The 10,714-nt window shown below is 49.7% G+C and overlaps 1 protein-coding gene across 3 annotated transcripts in view; it reads left to right on the top strand.

Moving 5' to 3' along the window:
- Positions 1-10,714, top strand: part of LOC144146767 (unconventional myosin-XVIIIa-like) — a 198,370-nt gene that overhangs the window by 97,469 nt on the left and 90,187 nt on the right. The gene's annotated exons all lie outside the window — the stretch shown is intronic.

Genomic DNA, 10,714 nt, shown 5'->3' with positions numbered 1-10,714 from the left:
TTGGCAAAAGTGCTTTTGAGCTCCTGCATGAAACTACAAAGCATGCATTTTGAAGTTTATTTTGGCTGATGACTGTGACTGCCCCACGGAGAGCTTCTGGAGGTTGCGACACCTGCCACCAGTAAGTATGATAGGTTTCAAGTTTTTCTGGAGACTGCCACTTCCCCACAAATACCAACCTGGTGGGCTGGACTTGGTCTCCACCTGGCTCTGTTTTGGGCCCTTTTGTCTCACTGGCTCAAGTTTAGAAATGGCCTTTCAACCCTCATCATGCCAAAGATGACAGCGCCAATGCCTATGAAGAGCGAGATGGCAGTGCAAGAATGAAGTTGCTATTGTGGAGAAATGCTTTTGAGTCTGGAAAAAAAAAAAAAGAAGAAATTTTGAAGTCACCAGCATTTCAAAGACCACCTTGCCAAGCAAGTCGTGAACAACCCGTGAGCATGAAGAAGCAAATGCCTTCATCTTTGTTACTGGTTGCTTGTTGGAAAGAGAATGGCTTCAACAATGGGCATCTGTGACACTTCAGACTGCATCTCCCCTGGGACAAATCGATCCGTCCTCTAAGACACTTTTGATTTTTTGGCGTACAACTTGGAGAAGAAGATCTGCAACGGAAGTCCTTTGTCACTCATTCGAAGAGGAGTGCAAATTGGCTTGCAGACGACAAATGTGGACACATGGAATTGTGAAGTTTACTAGTCGCCTACAAGAAAGGAAGAAAAGTAGACACAAGGGCTTTGCAGTAAGCGTTGCGTGTACCAGGTTATGAAGCGAAAATTTGGCATGCAGTGTTGTATTTCACTGTCATATGCTGCCAACGAAGCAAAACAACTACCTATTTACTGCCCTCTGGAAACCTTGAAAATACTACGGTGAAAGGCATGTTCATGTGTTTAGATTCAAAGTGGCTGGCAACCAGGTCTGGGATTTCAAGTACCACATTTGTGAATGGGTATCATAATGTGAATGGTGTTTTTTTAACTCTTCTGTACATTGCTTGGTAGGGGGTGGTGTGCCTTGTTTTATTAGTAGAGGGGGGTTTCTTGCTTTGTGTCCAGTTGAGCCTGTAATCCTAAGACTCGTATGGAAACTTTGGTTCGACAGATGGTGGATAATGCCATCGAAGAGATTTAATGACAACTTTGAAGATGATCGGCTGTCCTGCCAATAAATCGTCCATCTTGATTGATTGATTGATTATGAGGTTTAAAGCGCTGACGCTACACAAGCGATGAGGCGCGCCGTAGTGGAAAAATCCGGATTAATTTTGCCCACCTGGGGTTAACGTGCGCCAAAATCTCATACACACAGGCGTTTTTGCTTTTACCTCCATCAGAAAAGTGGCTGAGGCGGCCAGGAATCTAACCCGCTTCCTCGTGCTCAGCAGCACAATGCCTTAGCCACAGAGTTACTGCGGCGGGTGTTTGCTGTGTTAGCCAAGTCGTTCACGTTTTTTTAAGAGTGCCTGGTAGTGGAGTTCGTGGGCTGCAGTGTGGGCTGCATTTCCGGAGAGGGAGGCATGTTCTGCGGTCCAGACAATGTTGATGGTGGGAGGTGCACCTATGGCTTGTAAACGCTTAGGGGCAGTTCAAACTCTTCCGGGGTATTGTCATCAACGGGCTTGTTGCGAGGTGGTGATGGTCGTGAGACCGTCAGAAGTTATTGCATATCCTGGAAGGACGGTGGCTTTAGTTTCTGACACAGCTGGAGATAGGCGGCGGTGTGAAGCTGCGGTGTAGATGGTGCTGTTGTCATCAGTGACGTTAAGAGTTGTGTGAACAGGTGAATGAGTGATGTCAGTGTCGAGAGTGTCGCGGGCCGATGCCTGTTTCTTGTGTAAGTGGCAAACGCAGGTGTTGCGACATCCTTGGTTGTACCTGGGTGCATATGTCTTGGGATAAAGGAGACTTCGACAGTGGCGTGGATATAGGGCTGTTAATGCTGCAGCGCTTCACAGGGATCAGGTATAGGTGGTATTCACTGGAAAGTTTAGCAGGAAATTTCTTCACTTGGCAACACTGAAAACCGCCGTGTTCGTGACCACTGTGCCTGTGCATGCGCATTGCGCCCGCATCTCGCAGAAAAAAAAAAAAAACACCAGTGTGCATTGTCTGCCGCATTTCAAATTCTCGGCGGGGGTGTCAACAGGTATATTAATCGCACTCACATTATGAGGTGGCGCTCTACTTGCCCTCAAGCACTTCGCATCCATCGTCTCGGCAGTGGCGTCAACAGTTATGAAGGACAGCAGCGACACTTTGAAGTGATGATGGGATAGAATAGAGAAAAGTAAAGATTAGAAAGTCAGAGGAACAGTAGAGATGAGTAGTTCTACTGATGTTGATCCCGTCGCACACAGCACGCCTCGAACACTGCTGGCTGGCGTCATGCTGCGTCCCGGGAGACGAGAAGCCTCGAAGGGAACGCTGAAGCGTAGAGGCAAGCGAGCTTGCTGTGGCTAGGAGTGAAGTCTGCGGCGGTTCCAATCTTTTTGGAGTTTGCTGTAGTGGAGTGTGGCCGCCAGACAGGTGCCGGGGAGCGGGAGCTGGCACTCGACGGCCCACACCATCAGGGCGAAAGGCGGGCGACATCCAAATCCAGGGTGGCAGCCCACATAGACAACGGGACACCGAAACGAAGCCCCTCCGGGAGCGCCGGTGGCAAAAACAACGTTACGCCATATCCGATGGCTCCGTAATTGTATAAGTGCGGCAGAACCACATGCGACCCGAGGGCGCACTCCGCCGCGGAGAGGAACACTTGTGGTACGTCGCTTAGAGTAAAAGGAATGTGTAAACCCATGTTTCTCCACAAGGTAGTTTTGATATCAGTGGGATCTCATGGACTCAAGCGTGTGCCACCGTGATGGTGGCTGTGCGTCCCTGTTGCTAAGGTGACACACATGGTTGCCGGCATGTGTGCCACGCCAGTGAACAGAACCTATAGAATTGAGTTGGCTAGTGCTTTGAACTTTGATGAGCTTGTAGGGTGCTATGTAGGGAAAGTAATTTTTAGCAAGCTCTGAGTGAAAATACAATGTGGCGAGCTTCGTCTTGAGTACTGTACAACTGGCGTTTAAATATTGCAGTATTGCGTTATTTCGTGAAGTGTCTGTTCGTCGCCGCATAAATTTGCAGTAAGTTCGCAGAAGTTTGGTAACTGCTAGGTGGAGTCTATGTGGCGCAGTGAAGTCTAAAAAGTGCAGCAAAGTTAAAGCATTTTTATTTTCCTTTTAACATTTGTGAAGCACGGAAGAGTTTATTTTCTTTCCGAAAAGTGGTGCTAGGGCGATGTTTGAGTGGTTTTGTGTAACGAAGACGTCCACCTTTTTGCTTTCTACTTTGTTTTGGTTCCGCCAGCGTACACCGGTCGCTTTTGCTCGCTACTTTTAGTTCCGCCATCGTACACCGCCACGCGATGCTGTATGCTGCGGAGCGCCCTTGAAAGGAAAACCCCATGTTTCCTCCCTTTTGCCGGGCATACCTTACGGGTGGCAATTCCTTATAACTGATTTTGCTTTAAACGGAAGCCGAGTTGTGATGAGAGCGGGCGTTATGGGAGGAGTGCTTTTAATGTGCATAAGAGCTACCCCAGCTCTTTATCTTTTCTCACCACCTAAACTTGGATAACGCATTCACTCTGTTGCACCTTTGCTTTCCTACATGGGCAGTGAAGCATCAGTAACAAAGACTGCTCCAGCTTCCTTCCACCTGTTACATTTGTCATCACTTCCAAGGCAGTCTTCTCTTTCGCCACTCTCGTCCTGGGGAGAGAAAACAGCTGATAGCGATTGTCGCGTCCAAGAGGGGTGGCGCAAAGCACAGAGCGAGGAGTACGAAGCTGTTCGCACTTGCTATTTCTGATTCGGCATTGTCTGCTGCTCGGTTGTACGCGCGCCAACCGTTGCGTGCAGTTTTGCTGACTCCGCGATTGTTTCCCTCGCGGGCGCTGGGTGACAAACGCGGGCGACAGTTGTCGCGCTGCCTAGGGAGCGCGAATCCTCGTGTCGCATCTTCTCCGCCCCCTCGTCTTGCTTTGCTGAGTTCGGGCGTTATTGTTGTTTGTTCTAGCGGCGGCATTAAGTGCGGGCGTGTTTGTTTCCGTTTTGGGAGCAACGGAAAAAGAATTGCCCCGCGCAGGCTCGGTTTCGCGGCTTCTGTCGCGCGCACAACGGTGCCTTTCTTCCTCCTTTCGTCCGCCTCTTCGTCTGCTGCACCTTTTTTGCATTCGTGGTGGTGGCGGCGGCGGCTTCCCTTTGTGACAAAACGCGCCACATGCGTCGCCAGCGTTCCGCAGCGCGTTCCCGCGTCCGCCCCTTTTCTCGCCGCGGGCGGCGCGCCCTTTCGGACGTCAGCGGCGGCGGGCTCTTCTTGGCTAATGGCCGGCCGTTCCCGCGCACAACGCTGCCCTTTGTGCGTTGATCGGCGCACCTTGTCTGAGAAACTTCCGTGCACCGCCGCGACAGCTTATACGGAGGCATTAGCCGGCTGATTTCAGTTTTACACGTTGCAGGCGAGCGTCTGCGTAGCGGTCTTCCACCGGCCCTAGTGCGGACCCCGTCCACACCATGACACCCGCAAGTATGCTTGAACGGGCACATCGAGGATGCTGAAAAGGTTAATGAAACAGTTGTTGCGGCTTCCTTCAAAACCGCGTTGTAAGCAGCGCGGTTTCGTCCTTCTTGAATGCTTTTTTAAGTGGTAGTTAGCATAATCCTGGATTTAATCTTGTCTTCATTGCCTTGCTTCATCGCCCTTCTACGTGGGGCGCCTTAACTTTCTCTGCTGCCGTCGGACCATGCGGATCCATCGCACGTGTGTAAGGCCGCTGCGTTAATTGCCAGTTTGTCCCCGCTATGAGAATGCTGCTCGCAACTCCAGACTGCACCTCGAATGCAGACGTGCCGTACGCATCTTCTGCTCCTTGACTTGTGTGCGCACGACCTGACTTGCCCGCTCTTAGAGAAGGGGCACGGCGCCTCTATTACTTTTGCTTCCGTATTGCTGCGTCTTCTCTCTGCGGCCGCGTGTTTCGGGCCCCTTGCGGCCGCCTCGCCACATTTCTGCGGCTGGCTTTGATTCAGCGCAGTCTCCCGCTCTGCATGGAGCCATGAACCTTGCTGCGGTGGAGGCAGACGCAAGCGGCTGCCACTTTGTAGCGTGCTTTGCTTGTCTTCTTCGGACGCTTTTACCCCTCCCTCGAACCCCCTCCCGTGCCACCAGGCGGCGGTGCTCCGTCATGCGTGGCCCCACGCGATTGGGTCCTGGCGACACATGCTTCCATTAAGTTGACGAGGACGTCTTCTTGCTACTGACGGTGTTCCGTTCCCATCGCGTGCGAACGTAAAACCGTAGCTGTTTGTGTTGTTTTCTACGGCTTTCCATGAATGGCGGAGCGAGGCATGAATGGACCTTCAACGTGCATCTGGGGAGGTTCGCTGAACGTCCAACAAGGGTTAAAAATTGTGTGCTAGTGGGGCACCTGAACTGAAAGGTAGAGCCAACTTTTTGTTGTGGAGTGCGTGACGTCTAGCTCAAATGAAAGCCAGCGTTCGTGCAGCGTGGTAACCACGAGGAATTTCTAAATAAATTGGCAAAAATAATTTTGATTTGGCACTGTATTTTGTGAACTCTGAATGGTGGCGCCATCTAGTGTCTGAACGTGACACTACCGCGCGTATAGGTGGTTTTCACTGCAAAGTTTAGCTGTCGATTTCTTCGTTTGGCAACACTGGAAACGGCCACAGACATGGCCGAAGCGCCACGGAAATGGCGCGACTTACACCACTGCGCCCCCACACAGCGAAAAGAAAAAAAAACACCGGCGTGCGTCGTCTGCTCCGTTTTAACCCGAATCTCAACGGTGGTGTCAACATAATGTTATTAATCGCACTCACATCGGGGTCGAGGCATTACATCGCGTTCTGTGGGGTAGAGCAAAGGAAAGTTTGACATCCACCTGAATGCAGCCGTACGGCTACAAAGGAAAGCTATACAGCTTCCTTATAAACTTCGCAGTCGAAGAAAAATTCGTCCTGAACCAGGATCAAACTTTCCTTTGGTCAAACTTTCCTTTGCAGAAACTTACTCCACCTTGGAGATTTCCCCAAAATCTGGTCGATTAACATCTGTGGGGTAGAGTTTGGAACGTCCAACACACATCATGTGTTTAGCACGGACAAGTACCGCCATCCCGCGGAGCCCGACGTAACCAGTGACGGCGCACTTACACGGTTGCCTGCATGCGTTCCTCAACAGTAAATACAACCTGTACAAACACAGTGCGTGGTTTAAAAATGGCATAAAGGAATATAGGAGAGACGGCAATTTGTGGTCGTTTATGTGGGGACAAGTTTTTAAATTACTCTTTTTTTCTCTCACGCACAGATAACAGTATGTTGAGCTACTAAAGCGTATACCTCTATGTCGTACCGCTATGCGAGGAGGCGTACGGGAGCAAAATACGAGAGGTTGGTCCGACGCCAGCATTCGTGCGGCCTAAAAAGGACAACATGCTTTTCCTCAACAAAGCGTACAACACTGAAGACTGGTCTCACGAAACATTTTGCTTAGTGGTGCAGTGCAGCAAAAGTTCGGGGAAGTGCGACTGACTTTACCGAAATCATGGAGGAATCTGACGAAACTGCTCGGTGCGTGATAGTGATAGCATTGTATGCGGCTGCAGCTTCTATACCGCTATGCATCACCGCTGCCTTTGTAGCTTCCGGTTTATCTTCTTTTGACGCAAACAGCGGCTGCAACAGCCGCTGTTTGCAGATTCCTCAACAATTTTCCTCAGCTGTTTGTATGGTTCCTCAGCATGGATGGTTTCAGAGCATTTAGCGTTTTCTCGGCAATTAGGGCATCTTTCGGCAGGCACCTAATCAACGCTAAAATGGCTATGGGAAGGTCAGACTTTCGGTGAAACCAACTTGCTGGTGTCCTTCAGTGTCCCTTTAAGATTACGAGTTCAGTTGCTCTTCAGATTAAGACCGACGCATAACACTGCCGCAGAAATATAAAACAGTAATGGCCGGAATCTCTCTCACCTTTAAGCTACGTGCACACTAGCGTCGAACTTGCCGTCAGCAGGGCGGCCCGGCAAGTTCGACGCTAGTGTGCACGTCCGTCTGACTCTGCTTGCTGGACTGTGCGGCGTGAGCTCGTCCCAAGTGCGTGGTATCAGGTGAAGGAATTCCGCCCCACAAGTGACGTCAATGCTTCGCAATGACGTAAAAAGGAAGGCTGAGGGTGGGGAGGGGGGGGGGGGCGCTTAAATGCTTAGCGCCAAACCTCATTTTCAGCTGTCATCATAGAGCGTTCATCTTTCAAAGGTTGCGAAACAGCGATTACAACTTTGCAGCTGTCTTTTTTGTCATCTTTGTACACAGCGTGGCACCTTGTTCAAAATTTGGCGTATAGACCAACATTCGCGACAGCGAGGAAACGGGTTGGCATGCTCGGTACTTGGCTACAACGTGCTGTTGGAAACGAAAGCCCTCCTCCTGTGTCGGGAGTTCAGCCGACGCCAAGCATCTCTCCAGGTGCTCTAAATTAATCCGCAACCCTCTGCGGTGCGCCTCATAGCTTACGCCTTGCGTCAGCCGCAATTCATGAAATGGAGAACTTGCTGTTTGACTCACGCTCAACCACGTGCGATCTCACATTTCTATGTATACACTTCGAGAACGTACCTTATGAATCGCGTCTTTTTACAGGGGATTTTCTTGCATAATTGACGCAGCTCAGGACAAAAGTTTACGAAACGAGTAAAAAGCAACAGAAATGGATGCTGATCTTTTAAGTCATCTTTTGGTTTTACATGTTGCTGAAAAGGATTCAGAGGCAGGTCTTTTTTTATACTATAGCTGAACTACGACTTCAGCGTCTGTACGTTTTCGCGAGGTTTTGCTCAGTTTATATAGCGTAATTAAACGTTTTCTTTTTTTTAATTTTCACTTCGTGCAGTGGTTCAATGCACTTACTCCCTATTTGTCGCAAAATAGACGTCATGCTTTTCAGACCTGCCGGTGGTCCCAGTGCGAGAGCGCAGACTGCTGGGTAGGCATGACGTCATCATTTTCTTTACCCCACCGGCGGTGCAAGGTGTTTGTGCTATAACGCCCGCGGCTGGTCCCACGGGCGTTACGAAAAGGAAACATCGCGCAGCGAGTGTTTATTTGTTTACAAATTTTGTTTAACGGCTGTTTTCGTTGGCCAATTTTATGTCCAGGCCGTGGGGGCGTGCATCCTATACTTGAAACATTTACACAGAGTCGCGGCTGTTCGCACGGCGTTGCAAGCTTGCAGCGTGCAATGTGCAAGAGTGTATAACCTTCTGCAGCAGCAGGCGTTGAACCAACGCTTATTCACTCTTCGTCTGCCTAGCCGTCACGTCCGTCGTGTTTTGTCTTCGTTGCTGCTTATAGGCGTGGCGAAACTGCGGTAACGGGTTCACCGAACGCGCTCCTACGCTAGCGCATCTGACGGTTGCTCCTGCGGTAGGCGCTCACTTCAGCTGCGCCGCTTTCGAACGCTCCTTGCAAAAAAAAAAAAAAAAAAAAAAGAAAGGCGAAATCCAATCTCGCATCTGCAGCCCTCACATGAGTCAGTGGACGAAATGAAGATATGAAAAAAATAACAATAATAAAACGGAAGTGTATTTGTATTGGGTGAATAACTGCTGCCAAAATTTCGCCATCCCTTCCTAACGAAAGTTTATAGAAGCGTGAAAGCTTCCTCACATCAAAAGTGCGCCAAAAGTGCGTCGGAACCTTCGCTGAAGGGCGTCCAAGCGATCGTCAATCCTTCCAAGACCAACATAGCAAACGGAGAACGAACCCGTGCGCCTTTTTTTTGGGCAAAAAGTAAACGCCTTTACGAATAATTTAAATGTTTGCCGATGCGTGGTTTGTAAGATAAATGTGTTGTACTCCTCCTTCATCATCGATGCGTGTATCGTCTTATCTAGAACCGAATTCCTCGTTCGCGATTTTCAGGTAGCCGTATTGACACAATGGAATAAGCCCCGTTTCACGCACGCGCCGTGTGTCGAGATATCTTATCGGAGCTTTTCGATCGACTAGCCGGTCTATGGAGAATGCATTAGCGATTGGATGGGACATCATCCGTCCCACTAAGAAAGCTTTCGCTTTAAAAATTCATCGGAAACGTAAGTCTGCTTGCGTGCGTCGAAGGCGAAAGCCTGGCGATACGCATGAGCAACTCGTTTACTGCTACATCGCGTTTGCGTCTCTTTATTCGCAGTCGTTTTTCGGGAATTTGTTACGAATTACTTTGGCAAGCACACCGCCCACAGTTTAAGCGACAGACCCGCCGCGGTGGCTCAGTGGCTGAGGCGTTGTGCTGCTGAGCACGAGGACGCGGGTTCGATTCCCGGCCTCGGCGGCAGCTTTTCTTATGGAGGCGAAAAGCAAAAACGCCCGTACGTATGAGATTCCGGCGCACGTTAAAGATCCCCAGGTGGTTGAAATTAGTCCGGAGCCCTCCACTACGGCGCGCCTCATCGCCTGCGTTGTGTCGGCGCGTTAAACCCTATCAATCAATCAATCAATCACTTCAAGCGATAGCTTCAATGCAGAATCGGAGCTCTCCTATAGGCTGGCCGTGCACCTTTTCTACACGCGTGCCGCCACGTTCAGCTGTCCGTGTTCCGCCACTGGAAAGGAGCCAAGCTGGCGCCGTGGAGACCCCGGTTCAAATCCCACGCGAACCCAAATGTGTTTTAAGCGCGGAGCACCTTAGGGGCCCGACTTGTCGTCATGGCTCGTCCGGGGTCACGTGCACGGTATCTAGCCACCGTAGTCACTCGGCGTCGCGCTTTCAAACATGGGCTTCGAAAACCCCTTCCCCTGGTCGGGATCAAGCCTGGACCCCTAGCGTTACGAAGCCGATGTGGGTGCACACAGGCACACGTTCTTCATGCGAAGTGTTGGGAGTAATCATCGCGCTGCGCCGTTGCCGCGGATGCTGCCGTTGCTAGGCCGCAAATAAAGTACACAATACTGTGGACTGCCGTTAAGACCAACTCGGTTGAGACGAACACTGTGGTTAAGACCAACAACATTTTTGCTCTCTTGTAACGTCCACAATGCCAAGAACCTCCGCTTGAGACGAATTTCTGTTGATAGGAACAAACTTTTTACATTCCTTTCGAGTTCGTCTTAACCGAGTTAGTCTTCTACTGTAATGGGATTCAGGAAAACATCATGACTTAAAATGCCTTTTGTGAGGGGCATATCAAACTTTAATGCGGCTAGTTGAATTCACCAAGTGCTATATTGTTAATTATGCGTAGGTTTTCCTTGCCCTCTGTCGAAGTTCGAAACTGTCGCTCGTATCTGGTCATGCCTAGCGCATAACTGCGATACTCACATCACGTGCACGTATAGTAAATTATCTTCGTAACAAGCTTCTGAGGTCAGAAAACTGAGATTGTTATAAGCGGTACTTCATTAGGAGTGGGGACGTTAGGACTGCGGAAAACTTCTAACGAAGCGATTTCGTCATAAGGGAGGTTTACTGTGCCCACCTCCTACGATTTTGAAGGATTTTCCCTGTTTTCTACCTTGTTCTGTGATTTTTCGAGTATTTGTTGTGTTTTGGTCTCCACAAAAAATACTACGGGAAGATATTTGCTTTTGAATTTCCACAAATTGATCGCAGAAAAAAATAAATATTGCGGAAGTACC

The sequence above is a fragment of the Haemaphysalis longicornis genome, unplaced genomic scaffold (genome assembly GCF_048455015.1).
Source record: "Haemaphysalis longicornis isolate Haplotype H1 unplaced genomic scaffold, Haemaphysalis longicornis Haplotype H1 scaffold_7, whole genome shotgun sequence".
NCBI classification, from domain to species: domain Eukaryota; kingdom Metazoa; phylum Arthropoda; class Arachnida; order Ixodida; family Ixodidae; genus Haemaphysalis; species Haemaphysalis longicornis.
This window is presented reverse-complemented; position numbering and strand designations above follow the sequence as displayed.